Source organism: Terrapene carolina, unplaced genomic scaffold (assembly GCF_002925995.2).
Source record: "Terrapene carolina triunguis isolate 2854851 unplaced genomic scaffold, T_m_triunguis-2.0 Scaffold838, whole genome shotgun sequence".
NCBI lineage: Eukaryota > Metazoa > Chordata > Testudines > Emydidae > Terrapene > Terrapene triunguis.
Genome location: NW_020665189.1, coordinates 3,695,008 through 3,707,643, shown reverse-complemented (window position 1 = coordinate 3,707,643; position 12,636 = coordinate 3,695,008).

Genomic DNA, 12,636 nt, shown 5'->3' with positions numbered 1-12,636 from the left:
TGCATTTTGAGACCTCTAAATTTCATTTCATACATTTTGGGGGTGTGATGTTATCTGATTAAAATATGACCATACAGATCATAGTTGCAACCACTATTATATATTTGCAACAAATCTTGTACAAAATGTGGCATGTAAGGCGTCTATTAAAGGTTTTTATTTGCTGGTTATGATTATGCTATCTGTATGCATGTATCATTTTTGTATTTGAAGTTATGAGTATTGGCTGTATACCTGGATTTCAAATATTTTCTCCTGGGGTAAATAACAAGGTAGTTAGCCAGCACATCTTGGAGGGACTATTCAAATTGAGTGGCCCATCAAAAGGACACCTAACTCACAATGAACATGTGACTTGCCCATGTGACTCCAAACACTATCTGGTCACCTGTGATTCTCCACTAGGTATGCTGAGGCTTTTGTTTGAAACAATGAGTTTCCCTCCACATGGCAGATGATATAAAAGGCCCTGGAAACCCCACAATTTTGCCTCTTTCCTGTCCTTTGGGATCAGAAGAACCTATTATCTGATGAGACTGGTTGTAAAGAACCACTCATCTCTGAATCCAGTGTTTTTGGTGGTGATATAAGAACTGGAATGCCTGAGGAAACTGCCTTTATGTTTTCTTGTTAGCCAGTGTGGTGAAACAGGAGTTTATTTTGTGGCTGGTTTGGTATGTCTTATAAAAGAATAACTACCAGTTTGATGGGTGGTTCTTTTTCCTATTTAATAAATCCTTATATAGTTTATTATAGGATTGGCTACAAGAATTCTCTTTGTTGTAAGATCTAAGGTGCAATTGACGTGGGATAAGTGACTGGTCCTTTGGGACTGGAAGTAACCTGAATATTGCTGTGATTCTTGGTGGAAGAGACCATCTATCACAAAAGTATGCTCACATGGATGGTGAGATAGATCTGAATACCCAAGGAGACTGTCTGTGACTCCATATTAAGGCTGTTATAGTGCCTGAGGAGTTTCCACTTGGTAATTGGTTGGTGAAATCTAAATATAGAATTCACAACCAATTTGGGGTTTGTGCCCTGGTTCTTAAGAGTCTGCCCTGAGGTTGGTACATGTGCTCTTGAGTCACTGCAGGGCAGCATTACAGGGACCATTGCAGAATTCATGTTAAATTCCCTTCCCCCATGTCACCATCTAAGAAAAAGGAAATTTAATATCATTAACTCTTCAATAGAGACGAATCATTATCTTTACCTTGACTCCTTTTACCTTTGAAATTAATAGTGTACACTACATATTTTGTTATGTTACCAAAGCAAAAGACAGCAATATTCACAGACTATAATTGCTGTGTATCAATTTGGATAGGTCAAAAAGTTGTTGCTTTTGGAAGGGCGTAATATAAAGAACTCAGAATTCAGGTCCCGAATCACAAAAGTTAGAGGTGGAAAAGATGTTGATCAGCCAATCCAACTCCTTGTAAATAAAGGAATATAGAAAGTTTCTTATCCTGGGACACCATTTAATTGTCTAATATATTTAACTTTCAGGATTTTTCTCATATTATTACCTTAATTTAAATTTGACCTATTATACCTTTGTGTATCACGCTAATTTCTGTCTATCCTTAAAGTGAGAAGCAAATCCCTTAATTAAGCATATTTCAGTATATATGGTACAGACTTCTTTTCCCATGCCTTAATCCCATGACCATCCCAGGCTCACCCTAATGACACAGGCAGAAGCCTTTAATAGATTGCCAAGGTTACAACACAATGCTGGAAACTCCTATCTTGCCATACACTGAATACAAGAAGAAATCAGGGCTGTGGTTCAAACACTGTTCTAACTATTCTAACTAGTGTGGAACCAAAAGAGCCATCCATAATGGAGGTGCTTTGGGAATGAAGTGAATAACTGGATGAAAAGTCTTTTCATTATTGCTGAAAGTTAAGTGGCCTCTTTATGGAAGGCAAAGAGGATGTCTCCAACCAGGAACTAATGAAAGTTTCTTCTCTTCTCACCCCTTGAATTCAAGTGTTTTTCATGGAAGGTGCTAAGTCAATATAGTTTGGGCAGTTAAAGCTTAATGTTTTCCTTCCAGTTTCAATTGCAGAGTTCCAGCCCCAGAGGGAGCAATGATTGATATATATATATATATATTATAAAGAAAGGGGACATCTTAGTTTATCACCTGAATTAATTGTGCTTTTGCATAGTGCTTTTACTCTCAGTATTTACATCATTTTATAAATATTGTTTCTCTGAGCCAGGTATACAACTTCCTGAAGGTCAGGCAGCATAAATGGTGAAAACTTCAGTATCATAAAACCCCAATATCACAGATTCCAATTTCTGTGATCTTCTTTTGTCTTGTTGGTGAAAATCAAACTACAATGATGAAGGCTCAGTTCTGATCTAATTTCTGCATTGGCATATCACAAAAGGAATAGCATTTGCTTTTGAGTGGCAGAAGAAACCTCTGCTTAAAACTATAGCTACACCAGGATATTACAATCTTTGTAGAGAACATGCCTGGTCAGGCACATATGTCTCTCTTCTTTGAAGATCTCCCACACAGGTTGCATATGATTACAAATGGAAGATCTTAGACCTACAACCTTGTTATTTTTATGTTCCTTCTTGAACTAGTGCTAGGGCACATCTCAGGAGCATTAACAATTTTAGGTATTATTGAAACATACACTGCACATGAGCATCCTCAGAAATATAGTCATGGAATAACAAGGTTGGAAGGAATGGACCTCAGAAATTCATCTAGTCCAACCCCCTGCTCAAAGCAGGACCAAATCCCCAGTTTTTGGCCTAGGTCCCTAAACGGTCCCCTCAAGGATTGAACTCACAACAGTGGGTTTACCAGGCCAATGCTCAAATCACTGAGCTATCCCTCTCCCCAGGCAACAGAGTGCTGTCTTTTTACATATGGTTTTGCACATTTTGAAGATCAAAAGGCAAAATCCAGCATTCAGGGACTCGACAGACAGATTGTGATAAAAATGAATTTGTAAAGGTGGTACGTGTCTTGCAGCTCTCAAACTTCTGAAGATTAACGTATGCGGCTCAGAGGGTCAGTAAGTTTGGCCAACCTCTGTAATATGCTTTCACTTCAGTGAGAAGCATGCCAAATAAGGCAAAAGGCAGTAACCTAACAGCAAAATGTTGCAGGTCATATTAGTTAGGTACACAGTGTTTCTGGGCTCAAAATACAATAGGGTTTATTTTCATGCTTATGCTCTAGTTGAATAGGCTCTTTGGACTTGAACATTATTTATTTCTTCTTAATAACTTGAAATCCTATTCTGGATTGGATAGCCAACATGAGTCCAGAGCTAGATACAAAATTGGAATGTGAGATAGATGGCTCTGATCCTGTGAGCACTTAAGCAGGTGCTTAACTTTATTCACTTGAGTAATGTAAAGATATTACAGGACTGTTTCAATCAGCCCCACAGGTTACCTCATGGACCCAAGAAAAGCAGACACACCCACTTCTTAGGCAGATAAACCACTAAGTTATTAGAGTCAAGGACAAGGTTTCATTTGCATAGGTACAGAGTGTTACACCCCAGTGATCAAGTGGGATGTTGCAGGCCAGTGAACTGGTTATAATCACAAGGAGAGAGGCAGAGACTTTTATACACAATATTACACATCCTCTTTTATCAACACCCTTTTTCTCATTTGCTACCCTGAATTTTTCCTTCCCTATTGGGTAATATTTATTGTCATACATGATGTTCCAAATTACACAATTTAGCAATAACAAAACGATCAACCCTATTATATGAAAGAGATTTTGTTTTCCCTAGATAGCCCAAAAACTCAATATTGGATGTCCAGATGTTAATATTCTTTGCCAGGAACCTTTGTTCACACTTTTCTATCTCTAAAAGGTTATACAGAGGTTGTAACAACCACTTGAATACATAGGTCTGCAATAAGGCACACATTCAGCTTAATTGTGTTGCCCTCTTTTTGAGAGTACAGGCCTGAAAATATCAATGTGAGATCAGAGGTTGTGGCCACAGACCTGATCTAAAACCCACTGAGGTCAACGGGAGTCTTTCCATTCACTTTAATGGTCTTTGGATCAAGCCCACAGACTGATGGTTTGGATCAAACCCATTCAGAGGTGGTTTTAGTTTCTCCAATGACTCAGGTTTTTTCACAAAGATTAAAACCAGATTAGTATTCCCATATAGCAGTGACTGGGCCCAGTTATACATTGATTTCCATTGAAAGTGCACCAGTGGCTCAGCGTGTCTCTTAGCCCATTCACTAGGACAATTCAGCATTTTGAGTTAACATTCACCCCTCTATTTCCTTCATATTATTCTATCACTTGTAGTTTTGTGTTAATAAATGTATTCATATACATCTTTCTGATATTTAACCTTTGCCTCAGATTTAATGGCTGGAAAATTGCGAGGTAGGATTGTCATGTACTGTTCTCTCTGCTCCTTTTATTTTCTCTTTTACTCACCTGAAAACATCTTATGCTACCTTCCCCATAGAGCTAAAATGTAGAAACAGGCCTGAGCTGAGTGAACTGCATAACTCCCAGTTTGCCTATAATGCATTTTCAGTCTAAGTGGTGGAAATGTCACAGATTCTGTTTGCAGTGTTCATTCTAGTGGAATGAATCTTTCTTGTTAGTGATAATAGGAATTAATCAGCTTAATTATTGTGAGAGTAAGTAGACACCTTTGTGTATTGAATAACTTATGACATTTTTGTTCAAAGAGCTCAAATCAAGCCTTAGAAAATAAATTAAATATGACCCTAGTGCAGCCTGCACTTTGCCTAATGACTTGTCTACCATGAAATTCAATGATGTACAAATCTTACAGTTAAATAAATGATACATTTTTTGCATGTTTTAAACAATAGGAGCAATTTTATTACAGCATTCTGAATTCAAAGTATTTCTCCAATGCCAAGAAATAGGGCAAACAAGTTCATGCTAAACTGATTGAAAAATAAAATATTTGTGCAGTCAACCATCAGAAATGCATTCAACAGATCTGGAGGCATGTGTGATGAGTTCATTTTACTTCATTGCTAGGGATATCTACAATAACAGGTGAAAAAAATTACAAGAAATAAGGAGAGAGTGAAGACTCCTGGAAGGGTCAGTGAGATCTACATATCAAATCTGCTTATTTTAATAATGTCTACAATAGGGAATATCATTAAATAGCTACAGAAATGTCTTATCATACATTTAGCCTGTGCAGAAAATAAATCATGTTGATACAAAGAAAAGATAAGGGTAGAAAAGCAGGAGAAGCTTTATGAGTATTAGCAGGATTTCAGCTAGACTGGGAGGTAGAGTATGTATGAAAAGGTAGCTCCATCTGAAATACAAGAATTGGGGTTAAATTGCTATATGAACCTGGAGGAAATGATGGGCTATCTGAATTTACTCTGTTCTCTTACAATGAGTCACCACATTTCTGTATCCAAATAACACTGGTGTTCAACAATTCCATAGTGGTAAAAACATAAAGGAAGATATTTATAGAAGGATTTAACTCAGTTCTTTTTTTAATCTATCTGAAATCCAGGTGTTTTATGAGCACCAGGAAATACAGCTGCACTCGTTTAATTCCTGCTGTGACCTGACAGGTTACTAAACATCCCATGGTGACAGATAGTGATCTAGAAATGAAAAGTTAAAAGACTGAAAGCTTTGATTTGCTCATGGTATTAATGTGTTACCCATCAAAAATAAAGTGGGTTTTGTTCTGCTGGTTTTGTTCTAAACTTTTATCAAACTTTTATCAGAGGTCTAATCCTGACCCTGCTGAAAACAATGGGAGGTTTGCCATTTGATTCGGGGGAGCTGTTTTAAGGTGCTATGAGCTCGATGCTGGACATCATCATCAACGATGTTCTAGTCCCAATCTAGCAAAGCACGTAAACACCTGCTTAATTTTAAGCAGGTGAATAGACCAATTGAAGTCAAACACATGTTGGAGTGCTTTGCTGGCTTGGGGTCAGAACGCTCTGCACCTTGCAGAATGGAGTTGGTAAGTTACAAGGAAGCATTGCAGTTGTGCTGCTAGGTTGCAAAGATGCCCCCTTATTGCAGCCTTCCCATCCATGTCTCACACAGCCTCTGTCATAGTTTTAATTATTGTTCACTCTTTCTAATATACCCTCCTTTTCCTTCTATATAACTATTGTTTGGAAACACATTAGTTTACTTACCTATGAACACTTTTCCCTGTTCTCTCTCTTCCAAGAGACAGAGCGGAAGAGAAAACATGCACACACAAACAGGTCCACAATCACCCTGGTTGGCTGCCCCCTCACCCTGTAGGTGCCTAAACTCAGTTGGTGCCTAAATATTTGCTGTAAAAGTCCCTTAGGCACCTAAGTTTCTGTCTCTGGACATGTGCACAACAGTTCACTCTAGGCATTCAGATGTCTAAGACCCAGTGGGAGCCTCAAACTAGGTATAGACGGGCATTCCCTGCCTATCTCACCTGTGGGGTCCAATATGGTAGGCCTGCTTTGAGCACACCTATCTGATAGGGGCCCATTCAAAATCTGGCTGCAGGAGCAGGTGCTGGAACCTCCCCTATAACTTTTAGACCAGTATTCAGAGCACTCACCAGGGATGTGGAAGAGCCATGCTCAATTCCCTCCTCTGCTTGAAGGACAATAAGGGGTTGAACAGGGGTCTCTCACCTCTCAGGAGAGTGCCCAAACCACTAGGTTAGGGGATATTGTGAGGTGAAGCTCCCTCAATCTCTCCTGTTGGAGTGGTTCCACTTTGGATAAATACTTAGTCATTGGGCCAGAGAGCGTGAGAATGACTCTATAGACTGGTGATCAAGGCACTCATCTAGGCAGTGGGAGACCAAAGGCCCTGTCCCCTTATTATTGGATTATTTATCCAAAGTGAAACATCTGTTTTGTGTGGCATTAGGTAAAAGAAACAGCTTAGACACCTGACTCCAGGGGATGGTTTCCTGGTTGTGGATCACAAGCAAAGAGAGGCACCTCTCTGCAGCCTGGACTTAGGGTATATCTACACTGCAGTTAGACACCTGCGGCTCACTCAGGCTTGCAGGGATTGGGCTGCAGGGCTGTTTAATTGCAATGTAGATGTTTGGGCTTGGGCTGCGGCCTGAGCTCTGAGACTCTCCCACCTCACAGGGTCATAGAGCCCAGGCTCCAGCTCGAGCCCAGATATCTACACTGCAATTAAACAGCCCCACAGGGAGCCCAAGTCAGCTAGCATAGGCCAGCAGTGGGTGTTTAATTGCAGTGTAGACATACCCTCAGAGATCTAACTCCGTGCAATGGGCAGGGCTTATGAGTCAGGACAAACTCCTTTCATTGGCATCTCCCAAGGGCTAGATAAGGCCTAGAATGCTGGCTGCTGTGGGTCCCATTCTTAAGCACCTGTCTCTCCCCATGCAGTGTGCTTAGGTGCCTAACTGAGGCTTTGTGGGTTTCAGTGGTTTTCAAGATGCCTAAAAGCTTTCTTGATTCACTGAATCAAAGGCCTGATAGACGTCTATAAAAAGTGTTGCTCATGACTTATTAAATTCAGCTATCTTCTCCAAAAGCTGTCTCAAGGTAAAGATCTGGTTGATAATTGAATGGCCATATCTAAAGCCTCACTGAATATTCTAGCCTTTGCCATGAAGCACATTGCTGATTACCCTGGGGACTATGAAATTCTACAAATGTGTAATCTTGAACCTTTCAGTGACTAGAGTGTTGTGTGTATTAACTGAAGATAAGGAACCTTTCTGTCTAGCTACTCAAATTGTGCCCATGCCATTTGCCTCCCTGGATGTCTAGTTTGGCCCCTCAGAGCCCTGTCCAAAACTGCCTCTGACTGTTTTTCTACTCTTGTTTCTACTCATGCTGTATTTCACCTACATCCCCTCCTCTCCACTAATGATTCCAGCCTCATGTCACCATTCTTTTTCTTCTCCCACTTTTTTTCATGTCCCCCCTTATGCCTGGAATTACCTCCCCATCCCAATGACCTTCCTATCCCTACCCCATTGCATCAGGTTCCCATCTGTATTCTGTCAAATCCCCACTAAAAATCTACCTCTTCCATGCAGCCTAGAAATGCTAACTGCCTGGTCTCAATAAAACCACACCGGCTCCCCAATCTGTACCACAAACAAACACAAATATTCGGGAATTATCACTATTCTGTGGCCTAGACACTGTAGGGATGAATGCTTTATAAATACCATGGCTACTAGCTAGTGAGACAGACAGACAGAGAGCTAAATTGTTTAGGTCATGCTTTTCTTGTCTGATCTTTGTCTCTTAGACTGAAAGCATCTATCTAGCTATCTTGCACTCACACCATGGTATACAAGCGCCTCCTAGGGGCAAGGAACTTGTCATCACTTAACTAATAATAAAATTATTAATCATTACTAACCAATGACCACCAAAAACCTGTTGCTGCGTCTCTTAACGCTACTGATCTGTGTCACAAAGGACGATAACAGGGAACAGAACACATGCTCATTATCAGCCACAAGCACTTTTGTCTGGTTCCACTGGGCAGTGGAAGTTTTACTCGGCAGTGTGGAGACTCTTTGGAGACCCATCCAACTGTGTCTTGGGGCCCAACGTTTGTTTGGCAGATTCAGAGTCACCGATAAGAAGCTCGAGTTACTGACACATGTAACCAGATCTGGGCAGCCTCAGAACACCGGGACTGAGGTGATCCGAGGCTCTGGGCAGCGATCAATAACTCAGGCGGACCCCTGTTTGCACAACAAAATATGGTTAAGGATTTGATATTGGCGTAATAGGGAGAGCTGAGGGTTCAAGTAGATTTGAATGCCAGGGGCTAAGTCTTGCCCTCACTAAACTGGGGTTCCCGGGAGTTTAGTGTGCGCGGAATTTGGTCCCCAAGTTTTTGCAAACAATCTTTCTTCTCCGTTATATATATTTGTTTATTTTACTTTATATTCCTGAAGCATTTGTGGAACAAAGCGCTAGCTGAAGATGCCAAACGAAGCCCGTTGCTCTTATTCTGCCTGTTTGTTATGAGCAGGATATTTTCTCCTTGTGTCTCTGAAGAAGAGTTCAGACCAGATCGTGTAAATAGAACGATCCAAGCCAAAGCTTCTCAGGACACACAAGACTCTTACACAGTTTAATCAGTTTCTGATGATTGGATTTTTATTTGCTCCTTTCCCCTTGTTTACCCTTTCATCTGGAAATGAAACTGTTTAAGGGATTATATATAAGAAGAATTTCCCAGGGTCAGATTTATTCTGGTCTGTAGCTATTTGCGATCAGTGTGAATGGACACACTCATTTGTAAAGATCTGCTGAAGTTCCAAAACACGCGTTATAATTCTAATAAAAAATAAGCGAGTGCCATAATGTATGGAAACTCTAGGTGTCGCGGTTGACCAACAAGAAACTGAAATCTGTATGTCTGTCTGCCTTGCTAATTCAGAGATGAATTTAGAAATTTACTGGTGCTCTACTAGTGTTAGTATATCAGTATACGAGAAAAAGCAACTTGGAGACTTTATTCTTAAATGATTGCTTCTACACAACACTTTGCGTCTGAATTATAGAGGACAATCCTCAGCGCAAAGCGGGTGAATTAAGCTAAGAGAAGGACAAAGAGGCGATTCTTGTATTTTCTCCTCATGAGTTGTTTCCTAATAAATACACAGTTCAAAAGCCAAAGAAATGAACACAGAATACAAGTGAAGACTATCCTGAAAACCATATTATGCTAAAGACCTGCTCTGCTCGGTGCTTAGGCGCCTTGAAAAAGTTGCCCCACAATGCTTTCAAAGGGAGGTAGTAAAAGTAACTAGAGCGAGAAATGACATTTTTGCTGCCTGAAGCTGGAGTTTAAAAACTCAGTTCACGACTATCGCCTTACTGAAGGGACTCTGACCACTGCAGGGTTCTAAACACGATGCTTCTTCTTAAGGGAATTCGCATTGGGTCCCCCTATCAGTTTATCCCTGAATCTCAGCATCGATGCCTGCACACACACAGAGAGTTATTAGTTTAATTTTGTTTTGAATTACAACAGGAAGCAGAGAGAATCGGAAAAGAAAACACGTTTTTCCAGTAGAGAGGCTGGAAATGAGGCCATTTATCCTGGTAAACGTCAATGGGGAACCGATTCCCAGCATTTCTGGGGGTAATTGTTAGCCGACGAGCAGCGATTTGTAAAGCCAGTAACAAGGGGTGGAAAGAAAATATAAATTATTGGCCTATGGGCTGATCTGTTAATTAGGTTTGTGTGTCTGATTTCATCCTGGTTCATTTGACAAGAAGTCGTGAACAAAGCATTAGGTTGAGAATGATGGGGATTGTTTAGTGGACTGTCGGTCTGTAGGTTGTGTAGATCCGAGAACAAGTAAAAAATGTATATTCACTCATACTACGGAAAAGTTCCCCCTACAAAAATGTATTGTCTTGAGAACTTCCTGGGGGAGGGGGAAAGGAGGAAATGGAAAAAGGGGGTTAATAAAATAAAGGCTACAGAGGCAGTGATATTTCCTGGATATCCTCTCCTGGTGGAGTTATTGGAGACAGTATCATGTATCCTGGCTTGACTCTCAGGAGCTCCAGGAATATTCCCACTAACCTAGGAATGTTGCTACTCTACAGACAGTATCCGTGATGATACGCCCTGGGCTGGGATAGGGAATGCATACAGTCACCTGTTAATTGCCGGTGATTACAAAATCATTGCATTTGTGCTCTGTAATTTAAAACCTTATCACATTCACCTGTGAAGATTTCATTACCCTTTCCTGTGTGTGACACAAATTCCACAAAAAGAGTAGATTAGATGTAGACAGCATAATGCTTAGTGACAGGCCCTCTCAGAGGTCCAGAGAGGCCCAGGCCACATCCAGCTTTTGAGGCCCCTAGCCAGAATAAAAATAAAATATGACCACACATGAAAACAAAATAAGGCACCAAAAAAAGAGTGAGAGACATAATTTGATTTTTTTTTTATTTAACAAATGCTTTTCTAGCCTTTTTCTGTGCAAATGCACTAATTATTAAGGAAAAATCTAGCTTTTGTGCACTGTCACAGTTGATATTAAGCATGGGGAGCCTATTCAAATGCTCTTGTCCCATAGATGAACGGTGATAGTTCTTTACCAGCTTCAAGATGTTGAAGGTGTATTCACCTGAAGCCACTTATGCAGGCAAACTGACAAAAATATGCAATGCAATCGTGATATTAGGAAACACCCCAGAGAGTCCAAGTTCAAGTATTTCTTGAAGCAATTCCTTTGGCTTGCAATCCAATTTAAATTTCATGGAATATATTCGTTTGAGGAAGATGACCTCGACACTGAGATCTTTTAAGATTTCTTTGTTGTACTGTTGCTGAAATTGTTCAGCTGCAGAAAGTAGATCTTCATTACTCAGTCTGTTGAACTGCCAAAGAAACCCAAAAAGGATACAGATTAGTCACAGTGACTCAACTCGATGTGTAAGACCGGATTGAATAGAGTCAATGATGACAAGGAAGGCATTGATGCTATAATGCTGCTCAGCATCGGATTCAGTAGGTAAGTTGATGGTATTCAGTCTTTCAACTTCCTCCAACCTCTGTTGATGATCCATCCTGATTGATCAGAGAGAACTGATGCATTTGCAGCACTTTTGTTCAAAATGAAGCAGGGTGCACAGTACAGAGATTGTTTTTCTGTACTCCAGCATAACTGGTCTCTTGTGCAGGTCTCACCATTTGGAAGAGTTTTTGTCACCAGATGAGTAGGGAAAGCATGATTATCAGCATCTCATGGAATGTTACTTGGAATTTCATGGAATGTTACTTGGCATTTCAAAACAACTAATTTGAAGAAATAATTCCAATGTCAGTCACAGTCAAACCTGTAGTACTCATGAATTGCTCTTGCTGCATAAGATCTACATCTTCCTGTTGCTGTTGAGTTTCTTGATCATACACAGGATCTTCTGCTGCATCTGTTACTGTTGGCATATCTCCTTCTTGACTACTGTCCTCATGTTCAGGTATTGGCATTGAAATATCACCTGTTGTTGCAGTTGTGGAGTTTTCATTATCTGTAGCATTGTTTGTTGGGTAAGGTGTGTTTTCCAGTGGTTTGAGAAATGAAGTAATCGGCTTTGAACGCTTAGCTGCTGCTTCACTCTGTTGTTTTCACCATCTCTTGCTTGCACCACTTTCAAATCTCCTCTTCATAGTGATCTATCTGGTCAATATGTAGCCTATCCACACTTGAAATATTCTGCTGCAAATAAGTAGCTTATCTACACTTGAAATATTCTACTGTAAACATGTACACAAATGCTGAATGGTACACAAATGCTGAAAAGACTTAAAACGAAGGAATACTAATTAAGAACACAAAATGAAACAGTCAGACAGGTTATTATCCTTATCACTGAATCAAAACTCAAGCACCCAAGGTATATTATAACAGGCTGAGCTGAAGACATAGGGATGACATATATATAGTAAACACAGACACAGATACAGACAGAGGGATAATGTCCACAAATTTCAAACATGTGTCCTCACGAAACTCACTGTACAAGTATCAGAGGGGTAGCCGTGTTAGTCTGGATCTGTAAAAGCAGCAAAGAGTCCTGTGGCACCTTATAGACTAACAGAC